This window comes from Quercus lobata, chromosome 10 (genome assembly GCF_001633185.2).
Source record: "Quercus lobata isolate SW786 chromosome 10, ValleyOak3.0 Primary Assembly, whole genome shotgun sequence".
NCBI classification, from domain to species: domain Eukaryota; kingdom Viridiplantae; phylum Streptophyta; class Magnoliopsida; order Fagales; family Fagaceae; genus Quercus; species Quercus lobata.
This window is the reverse complement of record NC_044913.1, coordinates 26,879,436-26,890,587: the sequence shown is the minus strand read 5'-3', so window position 1 is coordinate 26,890,587 and position 11,152 is coordinate 26,879,436. Positions and strand designations below refer to the sequence as shown.

The 11,152-nt window shown below is 31.8% G+C and overlaps 1 long non-coding RNA gene across 2 annotated transcripts; it reads left to right on the top strand.

The window, feature by feature from the left end:
• The first annotated feature begins 1,143 nt into the window (after nucleotides 1–1,143).
• LOC115965819 lies at nucleotides 1,144–10,500 on the top strand. Of its 2 annotated transcripts, none has more exons than XR_004086198.1 (4): nucleotides 1,144–1,240; nucleotides 9,558–9,661; nucleotides 9,936–9,981; nucleotides 10,074–10,500. It is a non-coding gene; the product is annotated as an uncharacterized LOC115965819 (long non-coding RNA). The 2 variants fall into 2 exon arrangements; XR_004086199.1 differs by having other exon boundaries at nucleotides 9,558–9,673.
• Nucleotides 10,501–11,152: the final 652 nt, after the last annotated feature.

Genomic DNA, 11,152 nt, shown 5'->3' with positions numbered 1-11,152 from the left:
TATGTAATCGGTATATCCTAAGACAAACACATTTTATTTGTAATTTGGTCTTAGTTTCTAGTGTGTTCAACAAAAAATCATGAAGTAAATACACAAGTGGTATTATTGAAGATACAAGAACACTTAAAAAACTACTCAAGAAAAGCTGGAACTGCACATCTCAATACCTCCTCGTAACAGTCAATTCTATCTAGATTTAATGAACCTTGATAAATAGCTCAATACCTCTCGATCTATCAAACCTCAGGTATTTTGAATTCCAAAATTAGTTTTTGGCCTATGATGATAAGGTTTTTCAAGGGTTTCATGCACTAAGTTTCCAGAGCATATAAAAGCTGTCTTTTATAGTCATCATCATAGACACATAAACACAAAAATTGAGATACATGCTTTATCAGAGCTTCTACGACTTCTTATGCACTTTAGGGTTATGTACCATGCTACTTCCAGATCTACAAGTGTGGATTGAAGAACTCTGCATTATACAACATCAAGTTGTTGTGTTGTTAGTCATATATTGGGATCTGTGCAAAGGAAAAGTCTCTACAAGAACAAATCCAATTAGGTATTGGAACTAATACTGGTATATATCAGTACATTCAACCATAGGTTGGTATTTTGGGCTAGGACAATGAAGTAAGATTCCTCATACTTGTAACCGCTTGATTTTAATTAGTGGATTATCCAGGAGTGGTGACCTGAAATTCACTCGATAGGATTTTTGTTTGCGAAGATTTTCCCTATCGTGATCAAATTGTCGTGTCAAATTTATTTTCCAACTGTATCTAATTTAGTTTGGTGATTTGACTGTGCCTCCACTGATTTGCATGTAGTTTGACTAATTAATTAACTTAGGTAATTGAATTAATTAAGTCAATCTATAACCTAACATTGGTTTTTTTGGGGTTGTAGAAACCCCCCATTTTGTATAACTTGAGTCCTTAATACACAATGACGAAAAAATAGGCAAATTTTGTAACAGCCCAGCCCAAAAAAAAAGAAAAAAAAAAGAGGGATCAGATATTTTTAAGGGGCCACACATGACCCACCTACCCCCCTAATTCCCACCACACATTTCAACTATCACCTTATACCTTGGCCAGCTCACTCATTTCCTTCTTTTTCTTTTCATTTTCTCTCATACGCTATCACTCTCTCATTCTCCTCCACTGGTACCACTCCTCACCACCTCCACCACCATTTTTCTGGCAAGATCACCGGAAAACTCCTTAGGAAAAAGGTAAGGCTCACTCACCTCTACTATTTGAAGTAAAAATTTCTAATCTTTTTGTGAGTTTATATGCTTTGCTAGAGGCTTTCTTTATCTAAGTTTTAATAATAATACCCATGTGATTTATGAGCATTAGAAGTGATATTAATGTGTTTTTATGTATGGGTTTTGGTCTTGGTGGATTTGTTTGATGAGTGGGTTTATAGTTTTTATAATGGTGGCTAGCTAAGTGGTGAAGATTTGGAGGTTTTGGCTTTTTAATGTGAAATAGATTGTGAATATAATTTTATTGAGTTTATTTGGAGTTAGTAAAAGTGTCAGTTTTTAGACCTCTTAAAAAATTGATTAAACCTAGGTAATTAGCCAAGTTGTTACTTAGTCCAAATTCCAAGTCTAGGTTATCACAATCAAACAATCATATCATGCATAACAGCGGAAAATAAATAAGACAATGATATGATCACCCAGGAAAACCAAACCGGTAAAAAACCTGGGGAGGATTTAACCTAGCTATCCTCAAGGTAAAAAGCAAATCCACTAGAAAGAATCGAAGTTTATACAATAAGACTTACAAGCCCCACGCTTGACTTCTTATTGCTACCAACCAGTAAAACTTACTGACACAACCACGTGCAAGCTCTGAATCCACGGACTCCTTCTTTCTTTGGCCTTTGCAAAACACAAACACTCCCGTTTGTGACTTTGAGATCCCACTCAAAGGTTTAGCAACACAAACTCTCCTGTTTGTGACTTCAAGACCACCCTTGAAGGTTTAGATCATCAACACATTTGATGACAAGAGAGGGCAGCAACTTCTACAATACCGGATCTTGAGATTCTTCAAGGAATAACACCGGTAGAAGACATAAGAGAGCTTTTTAGGAACAAAACCCTAAATACAAAAGAGGCACACTCTTTTCTCTCTGAAAAGCCACATAAAAACGTGCTTAGAGTTTCCTTTATATACTGGAAGAAGTAGATTAGAAACCCTAATCCTAAATGAGCTTGAACTGCTGTTTGGCTTTAATTAAAATTCTGCAGATACGACTTTCGATCGGTCGAGCCTGTTTTTCGATCGATCGAATCAGACAGATTATGAAATCTTCTTTCTGCAGCTTGTATGTTCTTGAATCTTGACTTGAATCACCTTGAGTATTGTCTAATAAAATCTATAGACTCTAAGATCTATATCTAGACAAGTTTGTGTTCACGATTTGCCAATTGTTCTAAACATTTAGAACCTAACAAACTCCCCCTTTGACAATTCGTGACAAAACTTTCATACAAAATGAAATGCTCAAATACAAGCACAACCCAATACAATAAAATGCCCAATTACATTACAAATCCCAATCTAAGACTCCTAACCTAGAAGTTGCAAGAAGAGGTAGAAGGTCTTGATCAGAATGCACCTATCTTTCCAGAAACACTCAACAAACACATCACCGCATGTGTGGAAAGAAAGACATATAAACAATAATATGAAACAAAATATAAAAAAAAAAAGTAAATTCTAACTCTCCCCCTAAGTTAGATACATCAAAAACTTCCCTTATAAAAATAGGAAAAACAAAACAAGTTTTGGAAAAAACAGTTTTTGGGAAAAATAAAGGGGTTGGGGATAAAGAAAAAGACACAAATCAAGTTTTTACAAAAAAAACTAAGTTGAGGATACACATGAAAAAAAATATTCTCTCTTTCAATAAAATGCAAATATGACACTATGTGACCCATAAACAGTTGCATGAGTAGAGAAAATATTTGCACATTGATTATCCATCATATTGTTTAAGAAAAATATTTTCTACAGTTCACACATAAAATAGCATATACTAGAAAGTACATAACTCAAAAATTAATCATTCAAATTTTGATCAAGTTGAGTACCCAATGTAGCAAAGTGTATGCATGTTATGTGTGAAAACAATGAGAGATATGACTGCAAAACTGCAAGATGGATACAAAAACAATGCAATGCATATGAATCCTAAACATAAATGATGCATGGAAAAATCAAATTTTTGAAAAAAAAATAGAGCAACTTAATGCAGAAACTCCTCAAAGTGCAATATTTCATGAATGAAATGCATGAGTATGAGACAAAAAGTTTTAAAAAACACTTGAATTCAGCCCAAATCTTCCAAAAACAAGTTTTTCAACCAATTGTCCTCAAAACTCAAACTTTAAACACATTTTGCATCAAAATCAAGGAACTTTAATCTTAGATGGCCACAACAAGATCACACACAATATAATGTACCAAGTTTAGCAAAGAGTAACTTGTGTAGTGTGTGCAACTAGCAAAAGCTTAAGATATATGTGAGGTGATATGTAAATAGAAATCAATCACAATGTCTACAAAATTCATCACATAGAATTTAAAAGAGACTATCACCTAAAGAGTTACATCATATAACTCCCACATCTCCTAGATCATAAGCTTGCAATCATGTAAGTTTCTTGTATTTATGCCTCATAATATACATTCCAATTTTAAGTTATGTGAGTTTGGCATCAAGCCTAATAGTACACACCAATTTTGATTATAAGAAGTAAGCACTTTAACCGAGGCTTCACCTTATGTTCTTTTTGTGCATGTGCTACACTTTCTCGAGCACAAAATCTTATGATATGCACTAAGGTGTTCATGATTGGCTAGTGAACAGTGGTGAGATGATTATTTATGCTTTTCTCAAAAGGATCAAGTCCGACAGTCAAATAACATGTGACTTCAAGATTAAGACAAAGTGATAAATACCATAAATATCTTTCCCACACAACATGCACTACAAAACTTCAACTAGTCAAGTGCAATAAATAAGCTCATCAAAGCTAAACAAGGTACATAAACTTGTTATGTAAAGATAATATGGCCAATCCTTGATTATAAATCCAAGATGTGAAAAACACAAAATCTTTTTGGTTTTTAAAAAATTTATGACCAAAAACAAAAAGCACACATTATGCTAAATGAACAATGCAAATACAATGCATGATAGTGTTTAACTAAGCTATAAAGGGTATACAAACAAGAAATATCAATTTCTTAATTAACCCATGAGTACATGTACAAACTAGTACATACTCACACAAAATCAGAAATAGCTTAGCATTTATTTAACACATACTATTCAAGTTTCTCCACAATGTCAAGCATGTTCTAAATCAAGAGAGAGATATCATATCTCCGTCCTTGTTTGTCCTTGTTGCATCTTTGGTAAGGTTTTCTAGTTTTGAAAAGGTATTGGATATTTTTATGGCTCAAAGTGAATGGAACGTAGTTTCATAGTTATTTTTGGAAGTTTGGTACTAAACTATTCCTATTGTTCTTGTCATGTGGTTAATGAAATTGTTTTTGCATAAATTAAATAGAAATTCCCAAATTATAACATGTTTTGTAAAATGTTCATTATCATGAAACTTGCATTTCTCCCACCCTTATTAATTATGCTATTTACTGAGCTCTGTCTCATTTCATTATTTTATAAACCTTTTCAGAGTAGGCAACTATCATTTTGAAACAACTTTTTGGTTGCTAGCAACTAACTGCTGATGGAGGCTGACTTTTGTGATAGAGATAATTGATGATGTATAACTTAGAGTAGGCTTGACTTGATTCTTTTGTATCTAATAGTGGTTATGCCTTTATTTCCACTAATGGGACAAGTTGATGATATGTTATTATTTATTCAGATGTCCATTCTTTTGTGACCAATGGTCATTGTATTTATTGCATATAGCTCTGACTTACTTTAAGAGTATATTTAATGGAATTATTATGATAGTTCTTGATGTTGGTACTTGATATGATTTTATTTGGATTGAATTGTCAAAAGGAACAAAATCTACAGGTACTTTTGAGATGTCTTTCTCACGCTTTGGACCCTTTCGGGTTTGGGGCGTGACAAATTTGGCCAAAAATAACAAGAAAATGTCAAATGCAATTTCAAAAACCTCAAATTTGCTTATGAAAAGTTCAGTTTTGTGTATACATGCTTGACCATACATATGCAGAGTTGGTTGAGCGAAAAAGATAACAATCAAGCACTCGAGAGAGTTTTTGTCTAAAAAAGAGAAGAAGCTTCTTTAAGCCCTCATTAGTTTTAAAAGTTGATATTTTGGTCGAAAACTCTCTCTAAGGTTGTTGATTTTTTTAGTCTAAAGTTTCCTAATGTGGGTGTGCTTCTTTTTGGTGGAATAATCTAGCGCATAGACTAAAGGGACTAGTCAAGTTTAAAGTTTCCTAACTTGTGTACGCAATGTTTTCCAAAAAACTTGAAAATTCTTGTTTTCTTGACTCTTGTTAGAAACATGTGACTAGGGTAAACCCTAGAGATAGGGCACCTCACCTCATGCTTGGAAAGAATTGTGCTCGTGTATGCTTATTTTTATCAACATTTTCTTAAGATAATTTGCATGCTTAGAAGGGATCCCACTTAGGGAAACCCTTACTAAATTATGGATAGGAGGTACAAAGTGGAGGTTCATCCATTTGATCAGGTAGGCTTAGATGCCTAACACATTCCCATGTGTGCACCCTTAGAGCATTCTCATCAACACTCTCAAATACTATAAATGCTAAATTTTAGCATCAAAAGATCGAAAAACATACTCTATCAAAGCTCTTAAATCCTATTTATTTTGCAATCCAGTTACAATGGGCTGCTAGAGATAGCAACCCACTATAGTAAGATTGTAAAAAAAAAAAATATATATATATATATATATATATTTTTTTTTTTAATAAAGAGAGAGAGACAGAGGAGAGAAAGAGAGAGATAGAGAAGAGAGAGAGGAAAAATAAAAAATGAATAAAAACTAATAAAGAAAGAATATTTAAATGGAGTGTTAAAAAAAAAATAAAAATTTTGATGGAAGGGATATTGTAAAATGATGTGTTATATATTGTAAAATTAGTTTTTGATATGGTAAATGCTAAATTTTTTAGAAGTGTTGATGGGAATGCTCTTACTCTGCACATATAGTCTAGTAATGTTAAAGTTTTGTGTAGGATCAAGAGTGATTTCTAGACCTAAAACTAGCAGCGACTTCCATTCTCTGCCCTCACCCTTGAGTTAATGGTATACTCTTAGTTCCACATCTAGTATGATCGAGCTCACACCAAGCATCATTCAAGCTTAGCCAATCACATGGCTAGAATTTAGTTGGCATTCAGCATGCTCATTTTTAGGATGATCACAGAGATTTTGATGGTATTTTGGTAATATCAAATATTTTAGAGGTACTTTTGTATTTTAGGCATTTTTGGGCTGTTTTTGTCATTTAATTCAATTTAAGGATATTTTGTTATTTTTAAGGTTTTAGGGAAGAATTTTGAAAATTTTGATAGTATTTTAATAATTTAATTTGGAAAAGAGAGATTTTCAAATTCAAATTTATAAGCAATTTTAAAGTATATATAAATAATAAAGTTAGGAATTTAGAATTTCAAATCCTTCATTGTATAAAAAGATTCAAACAATAAATTTAATATTACATATTCAGAATTCATACATCTCAAATTCATCTATATATATATAAAACCAAAACTTTTGAAGCTCGCACAATTTTCCACTTCAACATTTATTTATTTAATTTGATTTATATGTTTTGATTTTTTTTTCCAACCCATTTACTCACGTCAGCATTATTAATTTAAAAATAAAAACTAATAAATCTCATTATTTCCTCACTAAACACGCATTACAAAACCGGTACTTCTTCAAAACCTAAACATAAAAACGATACTTCTTCAAAATCTCTCCTCTTCTCACACGCACATCACCTTCCCCTAAACCTAAAACTCACCCTTTCCTTCCCCAAAATCAAAACCCAAAACTCAGATTCTCCCACCGCCCCCGCCACCGCCACCACGGATTGCTGCCACCACGAATCGCCGCCACTGCATCTTTTGGTTTTCCTGTATTATGCAACTCATTGTCTACCTGTTATTGTTTTTAATTGAAAATCAAACTCCATACCTAGTGCCCAGGTACGCTTGCTTTCCTCTTTCTATTTTCTCTGAATTTAAGTTTCTCAATTGAAACCAAACAGAGGAAAGGCAGCCTAGTTAATTATGAAAACAGGGGAAATATTTCTCTTTTTTTTTTTTTTCTTTTTTTTTTTTTTTAAATTTGGAAATCTGATTTAGGTTTTGGTATTGTGGTCTGATTGGTTTTGATTTAGGAAGAACAAATGCTTGACATTGATTTGTAAAGTCTTTGCTTTTTTTAGTTAGGGTTATTTTAGGTAGGGTACCGATGGTTCTTTTTCTTTGATTTTTTAAATTCCTCCGTTTAAATTATTTAACAAATTTACCATCTTTGTCTCATATATTTGTTTCACGTTGACCCATAAAGTTTATTTTGATGTTGAGATTGGTGGAAAGCCCGTTGGTAATGCTCTATTCCATTACATTTCTTTTTTGCTTGCCATGTGTTTGATGAAATTTCTCTTTAGATAGGTGGTACATAATTTTTGGATTCAATTCTTTCTTTTTCCCATATTGATATAAATTTTGGCCTTCTTTTGTATTCACAAAATCCTTCTAAGTTGTCGTTGATTTCTTGGCTTGGTTTGTTTGCAGCAGACCAACAATTTTGCTGCTTTTGGAATTTTGTATATTTGTATGTTGACTTTATAGGTTTATTTGTTGTTCAATTCTAAGATTCTAACATAATCAAACAAATAAATATGTGGCACTAGTATGAAACTATGAAATATTGGCACACCTTTGAGGTTTTTAAGTTGGAATATTTGTAGTTGTAGTTTTTTTATTGACAAGATTTGATTCAAAAAGATTTGGCAAGTTTTTATCACCTTGATTTATAAAAAAAAAATAATAAAAAAACCCTATTTTTTTGTCGTCTCATAGTGGAATTGATAACTATTAATGCCTATTTCTTAATTTTTTAATTGTTGAAATTGTTTTAGTTATTGGATTCAAAATAAATAAATTGTTTTAGTTATCTTTATATGGAGATTTTTTAGTTCTATACCTTCGAATTAAATCAGTTTTAACCACTATCATATTGCACTCAACATAACTTGCATACTTAAGTACTATGTATCTAGGGATATTTTTGACACCTACACTTCGATATATGGATTTCATAGAGAGTTTGTAATGGTTAAATTGTTAGGGAGATGTTACATTTACTATTCTTTTGATCTTTTATTTAATTTGATTAGTACTTAATGCATTTAATCATTTGTTTAAATATGTTTTGGAAGTAGATTAGAACTTGATTTTAAAGTATGATTTTTGTGGAGTTGAGGTTTGCTTAGGTTTCCAATTGATCATGAATGCACTTTTCTACTTTATTTCACTAAAAATTTGGTCATCTCGGTTGCTTGATATTTATATCCTAACATGTGCTATAATTTGGTTGATAGTTTTGGTAGGCTTTAGAAGTTATTTTTTGCTATGTGGATAAAACAAAGTTATGAAATTTAGTAATTTTGTTGTTAATTGCTTGTGTTGAGATGTAATTTTTCTTAACTCTCTAGGATCTTTTGTTTGTTATGTTTCTCTTTTGAGTTGTAATTTTGTTGTTGTTTGCTTTTGTGATGTGTCTTTAAGGTTTTGCTCTTTGGAAGTTTTGTTGGCTAAGTGCATGACCTATGTTTATATTGAACATGTTGGTGAGTTCTTGCTTATTTACATTAAAAAAGTTTTGTTGGGTAAGTGTTTGATTTGTGGTTATATTAAACATGTTGGTGCGATTCTTCTTATTTATATTTAACTCACATTATTGTTGGTAGAGGAAGTCACATTATTTATACATTAATTTTTTCATCTTTGTTGTCTTTCAAAATTTTAATTTATTCTTCACATTGGAGGGAAAATAAGATAAAAGGATAGGAAAAAAAATGCGGTTTCTTCTCCTGCAAAAATCTGAGTTGGATCATAAGTTGTTCCATAGAATCAAATTTTGGCTTGGAGTTATACTTTGCTATATAATTTGCCATTGATTATGCTATTGATATTTGTAGTCCAACTTGCAATTGAGTCTGAATGTAAAGCTTGACATCAAATGAATTCAGTGGTCTACAATTTGTAGTTGGATTGTCATCTCTTTTACCTCATGGAATGTTAGATGTTGTAGGTTGTTTCTATTGTCATGATCCAAGGGGAAACGGTGTTTATCATCATCCCAGATTATTGTCTACAATAGCCAGCACTTTAGTGCATAGCATATGAATAGAGTCCAACCTCATCACCCCTAAGTGTTTGTGATGATACCTAAGCCAAATTGAAGTGTTTCAATTATAGGAGAGAGTCCATTTTTTCTCCAACTCTTATTTTTTTGAGTTTGGGTTGCAGGGAATGATGATAATGCCAATTATTCACTCCCACCACCAAGTGAAACCTAGCAGAGGGTGTGGTTTCCTTCAAAGAGAAGTGCTCCTTTGTCGTCTGTTGGACAAGTTACGCATTATGTAATTATGTTTATATTTTAATCTAAAGTTAGAAGTTGCCTATTATTTCATAGACATGTTTCCTTACCTTCAACTTAGATCTCGCTATAATGCTATTAATTAGCTATCAAAATATGCTCTGCCATCACACAAAGAAAAGTAAATGAATATGTTATCTGATAGTTCCAATGTTACACTTGACAAATATGGGTTAATAATAGACCTGACCTGACTACCTTATATAATCAAGGTTTCATTTAATTTTGTTGTTTTTAATTTAAAGGTGAAAATATGTTGAAGAAGTTAATGGTGGTCATTGCAATGGAATGGTACGTTGCTTTCTCTCTAAACTAATAAACATGTTCCTATATTGTTCTATTCTTAGTTGGTTATCTTTTTGGCATGTTATACAATCTATTAGATTTGGGAGAGTTGCAGACTATGGCCTGGACTTCAGGAGGTTCACTCTTTATTTCTCAAGGGAGTAATTGAATTCATGTTTGAGTAAAGCAAATGACACAGAAATTTTTACTGCAATGCGTGGAGAATTTGGCAACCAAAAATCAACAATGGACTGAAATTACAGAGCATCCACTATGGTCCATGGAGCATCTCACTGTGGGCACAAGAATACTTGATTGAGTACACTAGATAAAGAAACATTGCAAATTAATTTATTCTTTTTTTTTTTTGGTTTAGTTTCAGTGAAAGCCAATAAAATACAGAGTAATTGGGTGTGATGTAGATGTAGGGAAATCATATTTCCGGTAAAGTTGTGTTATTTTATATTTATTTTGTTACAATTTTAATTATTCCACACTACTAGAATTTTGTCTGTTTGATTTGTTCACTAATTAGATATGCTCTCTATTTGTTCTTTATTCTAGATTTGTTCTTTTTTTTTTTCCTTGCAATAATGTAGAGTACAACTCCTAGCCTCATACTCATATTGGATTATGCATTATAATAATTCTCTTGGTTCTATTGTGGTGTAAAAGAATTTTGTTATTATATCTAATTTTAATTTTCACTTTTTACATGGTTGTAGTTCCGATTTTATGTGATACACTACAATTGTGGGACTAAATTTTACTCAAGATAATATAAAATAGTTGTCATCTATCTTAACATTTACCAAGGAATTGTATTTGTGTAATAGCAGGTTATGATTATGTAATATATTACTATATAAAATTTGAATGTTTCTCATTTTTAAAGATGTTTAAAATTGACAATTTGTCATACGAGATGTTTAATTACTTTATCTCCATTTCATATTGGAGATGATTTAACTTTAAAATAGTTGAAATTAGATAAATATTTAAACTTGAACATGTTAACATTTTGAGTTAAAAGTTACCCATGCATCGCATGGGTTTGCAATTAGTAAATTTAAAATTCAAATTCAAATCTTTGTTCAAATATCCAAACACAACTTAGTCGAATCTGCTCTAAAAAGTGTCATGCAGTGGTCCATGTCCATATGTACATCTTCATTGG